The sequence below is a fragment of the Bicyclus anynana genome, chromosome 2, assembly GCF_947172395.1.
Source record: "Bicyclus anynana chromosome 2, ilBicAnyn1.1, whole genome shotgun sequence".
NCBI classification, from domain to species: Eukaryota; Metazoa; Arthropoda; class Insecta; order Lepidoptera; family Nymphalidae; genus Bicyclus; species Bicyclus anynana.
This window is the reverse complement of record NC_069084.1, coordinates 6,457,422-6,470,859: the sequence shown is the minus strand read 5'-3', so window position 1 is coordinate 6,470,859 and position 13,438 is coordinate 6,457,422.

The window sequence follows — 13,438 nt, the reverse complement described above, 5'->3', positions numbered from 1 at the left end:
TTGTGGAATTGTCTGAATTGTTTTGTGGAGTGCTAAGCAATCAGTGGCTTTGGCACTTGATCGATCCTAGTGGATTACTTTATTCTTTTTGTAGTGTCTTTATTTTATCACAATTTTGAGATGTTACTTTCTAAAAGACGAGTTTTTGTCTACTTCAACATCAATATTAGTCTATTTTAATGGTCTATTAAAAGCCGTAATAGCCCAGTGGTTCTGGCCTCTGTCCTCGATTCGGAGGATGTGGGTTCGAATCCGGTCCGGGGCATTCACCTCCAACTTTTCAGTTGTGTGCATTTTAAGAAATTAAATATCACGTGTCTTAAACGGTAAAGGAGAAACATCGTGAGAAACCCTGCCTATCAGAGAATTTTCTTAATTATCTGCGTCTCTGAAGTCTGCCAATCCACATTGGGCCAGCGCGGTGGACTATTGGCCTAACCCTCTCATTCTGAGAGGAGACTCGAGCTCAGCAATAAACCGAGTATGAGTTAACGAATGGTCCATTAGAGAGCCAGACCTCCCTTGTCGTAGAGCGACTCGGAGCTTAGAACCATCACGCTTCAATGCGGGTTGACGGGCTTAGTGTGATAAATTGATTTTGTACCTATCACTATCAGATGTTAATGACAATGGCCATAGCAAGGGAAGCCCCTTGCTTCGGTCATTCAACTTCACCAACTTAACTAACTAACTAACCTAACTCTTCCAAACATCAGGATCCTGAGCCGTCTGCGTCAGCGAATCCCTGCGACTCGCTTGATGTCATCAGTATACCTGGTGGATACATAATATTTCGATTGCTTATAGCTATATATATGATACCAGCACATAATCAAGCTTTATTAAAATTTTGTCGGTTTGCCTCTCTGTTTGTCCCGGTTAATCTCTGGAACGGCTGAATTTTAACAAGACTATCACTGGTAGATAGAGGAGGTCATAAAGGTTACTTTTTATTCCGGAAAAATACATGGTTTACGCGGGATATGTTAAAAACTGAATTTCACGTGGACAATGTCAAGGGCGTCCGCTAGTTTTAACTATAATCATTGCAATATTTAACACTGAATTTTTCACACGAAATCTCAATAGTTTGCAGATGTCATTGATTGACTACGACTACGTAAAAAAATTCGATCAAACAAAACTAAGGATTTTCGTGAACAAAGGGGATCAACTATTGTCCACGTTATAATAGAAATGGCAAGGGCTTTTGTGATTCCCGGAAAATAGAGCCAGGAAAAATAGAAATGATAAACAAAACAGCAGCTCTCATAATTTATTTGACTGCGCTTTTCACAACCGTTAAATCTTTTTGGTATGCAAAAAAAACGTGAAAAATATTATAATCGACGCATACCTGTGTACGCATAAATGTAGTTTTTGAATATAAACAAGATAAACCTTTCAACCTATTTGCATGATACTTTTTAACCGACTTCAAAAAAGAGAAGGTTCTCAATTTTTTTTTATGTTTGTTGCCTCAGTACTTCGTCATTTCTTAACCAATTTTAAAGGGCATACTGTTGAAGTGGTTCCATTGTCATCATGTCAGAATCTGATGATGGGATCCTGGAGGTTTGACACACGAAAGCTTTCAAAATATAGTTGATTTTACAAGATAAGTTAGGTACGGTCAAAGAAACCATTATGAGTATCATTTACGAGTAGTTATGTATCAATGAACTCTTCCAAGAACTCGCAGCTATCATAAAAAGCTTTACTGCCGGTTTATGAGACAATTTTGTAAATTGAATTCAAATCGGATTTGTATAAACATGTATAACGGAAAAGTAATAATTTCAAAGGAAGCGCTTCTCCAACATGTGGAGCGGTTAGCGTGAGCTATTGTCGTCTTTAGCCATCATCATCATCATCATAAGAAGTCTCAGAGCCAAGCAATGCGCGATGAAGTGAGCTTCGTGATCGAAACAGAAGTTAGGAGATCCGCAGAATACCCAAATTGACTTAGCTCAACGAGTCGCAATGCTAGTGGGCTTATTATAGTTTAAAGAGCCGATGGACTTTGAAGTCCCAAGGTACTAGAATGGTGACCCAGTAGTAGAAAACGTGCTATTGGTCGACCTCTCACGACGAGTAGGTGAACTGACGACGCAAAAACTTCCTGCAACTTGCTTTCAATGGCTTTCTGTAACAACATGGTATGGCCTTGCAACTAGATGAAGGTGGCTCAGTACCATGCCATCTATTTAAAATGACGATCTTCGCATCACCATCAATTCTTTTTATAGAAATAACTGACGGACCAAACATATCTCGGAAACTAAACATTGGATCGAGATCCATAACCCACGCATTCTTTCCACGGACCGCCACTATATACTCCGAGTAGTTTGAGAAGTCATTGAAATTCGAAGATACAATAATTTTAATAGGGAAAATGGTTTCAAATTAGCCAGCGAGTGGAACCCGGTGGTAGAATTGTGCAATCCAAGAGGGCCGCGAAAAACCTAATAACAAAAGCGATATCGTGAGTGTGGTTTGCCTAAACAGACAAAAACGTGAGGTTGTTGATAAAAGAGAAAAAAGAAGAAGAAAGAGGGTAGATCGGTTCTGCCCCTAACAGCTGATGTCAACTTCGCATCTCGCAACTTCAGTCCTGTCGTGACCACGATCCATGCAACTGGGTCGAAATATCGACATTAAAAATATATATATTGTAATGATAACTGGATACGCTTATCGCTTCTCTTATCTCACAGCTTTTAACCTCTCACCCAGGTGAAAACAGGCCGAGCCATTTTACAGTCCCATAAAAAGATATTGCCACGTTGTGTACATTACGTAGGCTGCAGACTTGAAATATTTTAGTCTGTGAATTTATATATTTTTTTGAGATAACCATAAATAGACATTACGGTTTTATCGTATGCTTCTTTATTATTCCATGTTTTCTGTATTACGTACATGCGGGTTTCCTTAATACCAGCATATTTTAACAGCTCACTAAAGGGCCAGGACTTTCTCCATAAAAAAAGGAATATGGAACATAGACCGCCATGCTGCGGTCAATGCGGTCGGGCGGGCTCTTGATGACAATGTTGATTTTTTTAACGACCACAGACAGTTACATCTAATAATGACCGAGACGACGGCTCAACGTACCTTTTCTCCTTGGGGGATTATCACCAGCAACTAAAGGCCGATTTTTTTTCGGAAAATTTCTTGGGAGAAAGAAAAGCTTAGTAAGCTTTTCTTTATAGACCGACCCAGGACTCGAACCCAAAACTTTGTACTAGATTACTAGTTTTTTGATAGCTTGTATAGAAATGTCAATTTTATTAAATAAAAAAATAATTATGTATCTTTATTTTCAAACATGTTTTACTAGCGTATCTGTCGGTCATCAGATTTATTGCAATCAAATTAATTTTGGTCATTTTAAAATAAAACTTAATTTAAATGACATTTAATATAAAAATATACGAATTCCGTAATGGAAATTCCAGGAATTAAGAACTAAATTCCCAGCTCCGTGGTATTGTGTTATAGGGCTGTCAATTCAGCTAATATACTAATATTATAAAGCTGAAGAGTTTGTTTGTTTGTTTGATTGAATGCGCTAATCTCAGGAACTACTAGTCTTAATATAAAAATGCGAAAGGTCATCACGAAATCTCGAAAATCATTTGACATACAAAGATTAAATTTGGCAGGGAGGTAGTTTGCAGTTAGTCGACGTCCGCTTAAAAACGGATTTTGCAAGAGGGCCGGATTAAGAAGGTCTAAGGACGGACGAAGTCGTAGGTGGTCCTAGTCGCGGGCGTCGGATAACCGTGTAACTGAATTGTGTGGGATGGCATAATACATAATTATAATTTAACTAGCGGACGCTCGTGACATCGTCCGCGTGGAATTCAGTTTTTCACTAATCCCGCGGAAATCATGTAATTTTCCGGTATGAAAAGTAACTTATGTGTTAATCCAGACTATAATCTATCGCTACTTCAAATTTCAGGTGATTCGGTTCAGTAGCCGAGGCGTGAAAGAGTAACAAACATTCATACCATCAAAATCATCAGGATATCGCAAATTTCGGGAATCCATGGATTTTTTCGGGATAAAAAGTAGCATATGCCTTAATCCAGAGTAAAATCTATTTCCACTTCAAATTTCAGCCAAATCGCTTCAGTAGTACGGGGTTAAAGGGTAACAAACGTCCATACTAACTTTCGCGTTTTTATTATTAGTAGGATTAAAGTAGGAAGAAGGATATTCTAAGAAACATAAATAATATCAGTAATTTAATATCATGTAGACTGTTTTTACATTTATAAACAATAAAAAAATAATAATTTAAACTTATTTCATGGTTTTTTGACATGAAAGTTATAATGATGAATTTGCGTGGCAGCCCTACCGATAGGGGGTGTCATTCAGTAGTATTTCATTCTTAAGAGACATCATCGGCAGATACTAAAGGGGTGAATTTAAGTTACAATAAAGTAATACAATTATATCATTTTAAACTGTAAGCTACCTTTCGACCTATTCATGTGATATATCGCTTTTAGATTGCAAAGAAGTAATTCACGGGAAAATTTAATATTTAAGGTAACCACTTAATTTTAAATATCTATTCCAAATGATTTCGCAACAAGCAAGTGGTTGTTTCACAATGACACTTGTTATTTGAGGAATATAGTTTGCAACAGTAAATGGATCAGCTTCCAAATTCACACAGGAAGTAAAACTATAAGAAATTGTAATGTTGTCATCAATGGTATATTATTATATTCTTCTCAACAGAAACTGACGCCCGAACCGGAGGTAGAATCTTTACAGATAGTCAACTGGCGATACGCTTGTAAAGTTATAAACTGAGCCTACTTGAAATAAATGAATTTTGATATTTTTTTTTTCAATTTAAATGTAAGACATTTAAGAGCTTTTACATTCAGCACTTTCCTCTATAATATATTTTTGCTTTGAAACACTTAATATCAAAGAGAAAATCTATGCACGTAGCAAGTCTTAGACGATATTGAGTGTCAGCTGAATTTAGGTAACCTGAATAAAAGGACCTTGATCCTTTCGTCCTTTATCTTGGAAGCCTTCAATGTCGAATTAGATAATAGATTTAGGCAAAAGGACATCGTCCAAATTGAGCTGTTTCTGCCGAATAACAATAAACTGTTATTATAGAGCCTATTTTATAACCTACATTATTTTATATTTTTGACGACCTCTGTGGCGCAGTGGAATGCGCGGTGGATTTACAAGACGGAAGTTCTGGGTTCGAACGCCGGCTGGGCTGATTAAGGTTTTTTAATTGGTCAAGTTCTGGCTGGTGGGAGGCTTCGGTCGTGGCTAGTTACAGACAAAAACGTACCGCCAAGCAATTTAGCGTTCCGGTATGATGTCGTGCAGAAACCGGAAGGGGTGTGGATTTTCATCCTTTTCCTAGCAAGTTAGTCCGCTGCTATCTTAGATTTTATCATCACTTAATATCAAGTGAGATGGTAGTCAAGGGCTAACTTCTAAATAATTAAAAAAAAATAATAATAATTAAGTAGAGAATGAGACATGCAACCCGGATGTAGACTCATGACGTTTCTTTATGACTTGTCAACACTCCCCTTCTCTGCTTGTGTTGTTACCATGCCCCGCCAAATTTGGCTAGATACCACTAGAGCAGCTTTAGATAACCTTTCTAATATAGAGCTTGCTGCAGTTCCAGTTAGACCAAGTACTTTAACAGATTATAGATACACTTAGCGGATATGCCTTTCGCACCCACTAATACTGCAAACAAACTAACAACATGACAAGTTTTAGTTAGTTTATTTGTTTAATTTGATAAAGAAAAGTCATCATCATCATCATACAGCCGATGGACGTCCACTGCAAGACATAGGCCTTTTGTAGGGACTTCTGAACATCACGATACTGAGCCACCTGCATCCAGCGAATCCCTGCAACTCGCTTGATGTCGTCAGTCATGAAGAAAAGTAGGGAAAATAAAAGCTTTTAAATGGAAAATAGACCACACCTTTCGATAAGTACAAATATCTTATAAAGTTTCATATGGTCATTATATACTGTTATAACTGAATAAAACTACCGTAAATCATAATTTTCGTCATGTTTAGTCAATTTTACAAACGGAATGTAATCTAGACAATGTACGTACTCCTAACGACTTTAGCCATTAAAAGGGTCAAGCTCTTACCCTAATACGATATTTTTGCGTAACTTTATGAAAAAAACTGAGCGGAAATTTTAATTTTGGCATTTGCGTAATTCTGACAGACGTATTTGTGAGTGGAAAGGTTTTGTTCCTTTTTAATGGAAAGCCACAATTGCGTCCTCGATTGCGTTAAAAATTTTATACTGTGTCCAAATAAAAAGTGCGTAGACAGTATTGTGATCCTACTAATATTATAAACGCGAATGTTTGTATGTTTGGATGTTTGTTACTTTTTAACGCCGCAACTACTGAACCGATATGGCTGAAATTTGGAATGAAAATATATTTCACTATGGATTAACACATTTGTCCCGAAAAAATCAATGGTTTCTCGAGATTTGCGAAAACCTGATGATTTGAGTATGAATGTTAGTTACTCTTTCACGCCTCGACTACTGAATCGAATCATCTGAAATTTGAAGTAGAGATAGATCATAGTCTGGATTAACAGGTAGTCTACTTTTTATCCCGGTAATTCCATGATTCCCTAGGGATTTATGAAAAACTAAATTCCACGCGGACGTCCGCTAGTAATTAATAAAAGTAATAATCATTATCATTATCAGCCGATGGATATCCACTGCTGAACATAGGCCGCTCTTAAGGACTTCAAATCAACATGCCTATGAAACGCCTGCATCAGCGGCTCCCTGCAAATCGCTTGTTATCCTTGGACCACCTAATGAGAGATCGACCAACTGCGCTTTCGGGTGCGGAGTCGCCGATCCAGCACCCTTGGGATCCCAACGTCGATCGGCTTATCCAGCTATATGACCTGCCTATAATTGTCAATTTACTAAAACAATAATATAAGAAACGCAAACATAACCGAAAATGCGTCAAACATTTCGGAGGGTAACTATTGTTTAAGTAGTTTTCTATTTTATAGTTTCTCCCATTCCTATAGTCCTGGAGCTTAGTGTCACTGCACACGAGCCACACGCGACAGCCACAAATGCCGCCACAAGTAGCAAGAAGGGGCCACAAAAGTAGCTTAAGCTCGCGACAGCCACTTTCAACTCGCTTGATGTCGTCAGTCATAAAGAAAAGTAGGGAAAATAAAAGCTCTTAAATGGAAAATGGGACACACCTTTAGATAAGTACAAATATCTTATAAAGTTTCTTATGGTTCATTAAATATACTGTTTAAACTGAATAAAACTACCGCAAATCATAATTTTCGTCATGTTTAGTCAATTTCCGTAAGGCAACACGCACTGTACGAAGAGTTTCGTCTTCAGGCACTGAGGAATTTCGGACGAAAAGATGTCGCGGAGTTTCCCAAACGCCGCCCAGCCGAGCTGGATTCGGCGATTCACCTCTTTCTCGAAATTGGACCTACCTAACTGGACTGTGTGTCCTAGATATATATATTCGTCTACAATTTCGAGCGCAGAGTCCTCAACAATAACTGGGTGAAGCGGTACATGAGCATTAGACATGATCTTCGTCTTACTCATGTTCATTTTAAGGCCCACCCGTTGAGAAACTCTGCTGAGGTCGTTGAGCATGGTACTAAGGTCCGTTTTGTTTGGAAGTCCATGCAAGAAGCCTATGTCCAGCAGTGGACGTCCATCGGCTGACAATGATGATGATGATGATTAGTCAATTTTGCAAACGGAATGTAATCTAGACAAGCCGTTACAAGAAGCAAGAAGGGGCCACAAAAGTAGCTAAAGAGCGCGACAGCCACTTGCAGCCGGTGGTCGACACTTGTGGTCGGTGGCTGCTACTTCTTTAACCAGCACATGTAGTGTCATAATCGCGTGAGTCGGCGTTTAGACCAGTGCAGGCCACAAGAAGCGAGCAACGACGATTGTAGCGTGTGGCGTTCATATAAAATGTATGAAACTACAGGAAATATGCCGGTAGCGGCGTTTTGTGGTTGTGATCAGTGGCCCGTGTGAGGGAGCCCTTAGATGTTTCTCTATTGCGGGTAAGCGCGTTTAGGATAACATTGTTTTACTCTGAGACAATCACTATCAGATATTAATGAGATAATGACAACGACAAGGAGCGACGGCCTAAGCGAGCTCTCGGAAGTACGATGTAATTCCATTAAATAATTCTCTTTGACAACACAATTTTGGTGATTTTTGCGAGCTAAATGCGGGATATTGAAAATTAAATTTTCAAACTTAACTAATTTGTTTATAACGATGACTTGCTGGTGGGAGGCTTCGGCCGTGGCTAGTTACCACCCTACCGACAAAGACGTACCGCCAAGCGATTTAGCATTCCGGTACGATGTCGTGTAGAAACCGAAAAGGGGTGTGGATTTTCATCCTCCTCCTAACAAGTTAGTCCGCTTCCATCTTAGACTGCATCATCACTTACCATTAGGTGAGATTGTAGTCAAGGGCTAACTTGTAAAGAATAAAAAAAAAAAAAAAACTTGTGTTTTCGTTCTTTTCTTTAGACTCAGATTTTCTGCTATTACATATGTTACGTGCCCAGAATATCACCGCAAAAAGTGATCCGAATTTAGCTACTCCACCGAGCGCACACATGAACAATTTTGTGTTTACTTACATTATATACTTGTAGTTTTTACACTTCCTGGGCCTTAGCCATGTGGTTGATTCTCTTTCTACAAAATGTATGGGAATGACTGATCCGATCGAAAACCTGATCACGTGATCTGTCGGTAGTGAATGTCATTCAAATAATTTTCTTAGCTTTCGAAGCGTTAGCGTTTGTAGAAAGTGAATCGACGTCCCACATAGCAAAGGCCCCAAAACACACACAACTCGACATTGTAGACAATATTTAGATATTCACCATCATCATCATTATCAGCCGATGGACGTCCACAGCTGGACATAGGCCTCTTGCATGGACTTCCAAACAAAACGATCTCGAGCCGCCACCATCCAGAGACTCCCTGCAACCCGTTTGATGTCTTCGGTCCACCTAGTGGGGGTCCGACCAACACTGCGCTTCCCAGTGCAGGGTCGCCATTCCAGCACCCAACGTACATCAGCTCTTCGAACTATGTGGCCTGCCCATTGCCACTTTAGCTTCGCGACTCGCTGAGCTACGTCAGTGACTTTGGATCGTCTGCGGATCTCCTCATTTCTGATTCGATCACGCAAGGAAACCACGAGCATAACTCGCTTCATCGCCCGCTGAGTGACTCTGAGCGTTCTAATAAGGCTAGCGACCAAGTCTCGGATATCGGATCGGATTTAGGTGTTATTTATGTTTAAATAACATTGCCACTTCAGCTTCGCGACTCGCTGAGCTACGTCAGGGACTTTGAGTCGTCTGCAGATCTCGTCATTTCTGATTCGCAGAGAAATCCCGAGCATAGCTCGCTCCATCGCCCGCTGAGTGACTCTTAGGTATTATTTATGTTTAAATAACTTTCGTTATATACAATTCGACTAAATGAAATTAAGACAATTAGCCACTTTAATCCTCCTCAGTTTCGATTCGTTAGTGACATATCTAAGTATAGTATATATTGAGATTTAACCAGCGGTTGATTTTAAAATGCAAATATTATCATTATTATATAAAGTGCATAGCTTCATTTCAAAGTAAAATGAAACCAACTGACGCCCACATGTCTGCTTAACTTCACAACTTATTCAATTTAGCGGCAGCTGGCTTCGTAAGTCGCAACTCATGCAGATGTTGGCGAGTCGTGAATGAAATTCTCAAATATTTATGTTTTTATACACATATTGCAGTATTAGATTTTTGCTAATATGTACCTCATACAGTATTAGTAAAGGTAACTGTTTTTTACCAACTTCAAAAAAAGCAATATGTTCCCAATTCTTCTTATCTGGTCTATCCATAGAGAATACGACATCATGTCTACTGGGGATAGTGACCTCTATAATACCGTGGTTATTCTTAATTTTAGTAATACAGTCCCTAATAGTAGAGTTAGATATTATCTGTTCTGTTACAAGTGCGTCACCGTCATGGAAATTAATAGGGACTCGATTTAATCTGGATGTATTAGCCGTTACAATATCTTCATAGTGATTACAATTTCGCAAGTTATACATACGCAAATAGTTGGTAGAGTTCCGTGTTACTAAAACTTTATTTTTTAAGTCTATACTCGACTCTAACTTTTCTAACAGATCTAAACCAATCAACCCGTCAAAATAATTGTGAAATTTATATATGAATAGAGTAATGTTACAACTTTCATTAAATTCAGAAAAACATGGTAAAGTAATAGAGTAATAGTTTCGAGTTGTCGCGTGCATATTAGTGACCTCAAAAGGTTGATAATCACAGGGAATGTGCGAGTAAAATCTTTTTACCCGACTTCCAAAAAGGAGGAGGTTCTACGTTCAGCTGTATGTATGTTTTTTTTATGTATGTCCAGCAATAATGCCGTCATTTATGGACCGATTTTGAAAATACTTTTTTACTGCTTCGGGGTTAATAAATGATTGACTAGCGCATCTAAGTTCTTTTTTTAATGTTTGTTACCTCATAACTTCGTCATTTAATAACCAATGTTGATTTCTTTTTTAACTAGTTATAAGTTTTAATTTGGTTTAGCTCTGAATATGGATTTATATTGCCTGTTTTCATGGTGGCACTTGAAACTGGGTCCTAGCTGAAAATCAGCGCTGTATGTTCCTTGTTTATGGAGAGCATAGCAATATGCTGAGCTGGGACCTTTTTCTAGGTTATGCCACATTCTTAAATAATTGTGATGTGTGGCATAATGTCATCATCATCATCATCCCATATTTGGCTCACTGCTGAGCTTGAGTCTCCTCTTAGAATGAGATGAGGGTTAGGCCAATAGTCCACCACGCTGGCCCAATGCAAATTGGCAGACTTCACAAACGCAGAGAATTAAAAAATTCTCTAGTATGCAGGTTTCCTCACGATGTTTTCCTTCACCGTTTGAAACACGTGATATTTAATTTCTTAAAATGCACACAACTGAAAAGTTGGAGGTGCATGCCCCGAACCGTATTCGAACCCACACCCTCCGGAATCGAAGGCAGAGGTCAGAGGTCCACTGAACTGTTGGACTGAACTGGTCAAAACCAGAGAAATTTCTTAATTATCTGCGTGTGTGAAGTCTGCCAACCCGCATTGGGCCAGTATGATGGACTATTGGCCTAACTCCTCTCATTCTGAAAGGAGACTCGAGTTCAGCAGTGAGCCGAATATGGGTTGATAATGATGAAGACCGTGGGTAACGAATGAATCTGTGAGGAAAACCTTATAACAAAAAAACATCAATACTTGGCGTACGTAAAGATAATAATTTGCCATTACTGAACATTGTTAATTAAATATCACTTCTCACACTCCGGTTTCGAAGTGAAAGTGAAAGTGGTTTTTTTTCGTCAGATTAAATTGTTGGTTATTTTTTTAACCGACTTCCAAAAAGGATGAGGTTCTACGTTCGGCTGTATGTATGTTTTTTTTTTATGTATGTCCAGCGATAATTACTTTTACAATCGCAAACAGTACTAAAATAAATTTATTAATCAATGTATAACTAGTTCACGAATCAATGTTAACCATAGCTTTAATTTTAATTATTGTTACCATTAATTTAAAATAATGTAGGATTTTATTTTCTGTAAGCCAATATTTTCTTTTTATTATTGAGTAAAAATACAATAAGGAACTTAAACTAACTTATCCTAATAACTATACAAATCATGGCCACGTGGAATGGTGGCAAGAATACTGGCTGCATTTCCGCGCTGGACAGCCAGGCTGATCCTTTGCGCAAAAAATGAGCCAGCCCTTCTGTCACCAGTCGAGGCAACTAGCCGCGATGAAATGATTCGGTAAATATTTTTGACACGGCGACTCCATGGCCTCCACGGCAAAAGGTACAAATATGTAACTCTCTGTAAGAATTACATAAGCACAGTTCAAAATATATTTATACATATTGAATAAATATTTGCGACTCTGATTTTTACATTGCAAAACAAAACAAACGTATAAAACAACTAACTTACTTCTCACTCACTCAAAAGCCGCGTAGGGATGGTGAATTTACATTCCATCCCGAGATTATGCTAATACCCACTACAAACGTTAGTTTGGACTTTATTTGCATACACGTATATTCAAAACGGACTAATACGAAATTAAATTTTCAAAATTTATTAAGTGAATACCATAGAATATGAAATTATTTAATAGTGTTTGCAATTCGAGTGACCCACCTAAAAAGTTCTCATTAATTTACTTATAACTCGATTATTTGAAATACATACGTATTTTAATGCCTATTATTTAATGCGAGTTATTATGTTTGTTATATTTTTATGGCTACCGAACCTTAAAATTCAAAATTCATTTATTTCAAGTAGGCTCAGTTTACAAGCACTTTTAATACGTCAGTTGACTATTTGTAAAGATTCTACCACCGGTTTGGAAGGCAGGTTCTGCTGAGAAGAAACCGGCAAGAAACTCAACAGTTGCTCTTTTAAAAAAATCACTAACCTCTAATTTGAATTTGGTGTTTTTGTAACTTACCACTGCATAGTGTCGTAGGACACCAAAATAAAACGAGCGAAAAGTAAAACAATTAGTTAATTATTAACAAAAACGTAATTTCGATGGTGCCAAAATTGAAAATTGACATATTGCGCATGAATCTTTCAGAATTAAAATAACGCACACAATATAAATCATGTTTTCACGTTAAATAGATTTTGACTTATTAAATAGACAAAATACATGAAATCGTTCGTGTTAAGACTACTTGTCGCTTGTCCGCCGTTCTATGTTTGGCTGACGCATATCGATAACTAGCAGAAATAATCAATAACCTATAGCCTATTGTTACTCCCTAATAATGAATCTTTCTTTTAGTGAAAGAATTTTTCAAATCGGACCAGTGGTTTTTGAGCTTAAACGTTACATACAAAATACAAATCTTTCCTCTTTATAATATTAGTGTAGGTAATATATTTTATTCTCATTATAATATTTTTTATAATTATAACGGAACTTTTACGATATGAGTATATTTAAAGTTAATACATGTGGATAATACTCGTCTGTTAATTAAGCCTCTGCTTCAATTACGTAAATTGTTCCTCCGTAGATGAATTTGCTCTTTTATTTGAGTATGAATAACTAAATTAACTGGTGCGCTCCAGGTAAGTCTGGTATGCATAATATTATGTGTGGTATAATTTTGAATCTGCCTTTAATACTAGCGCTAACTGCGACTTTACTTGCCTGGTAACTCCTCACACAATACACTTATAA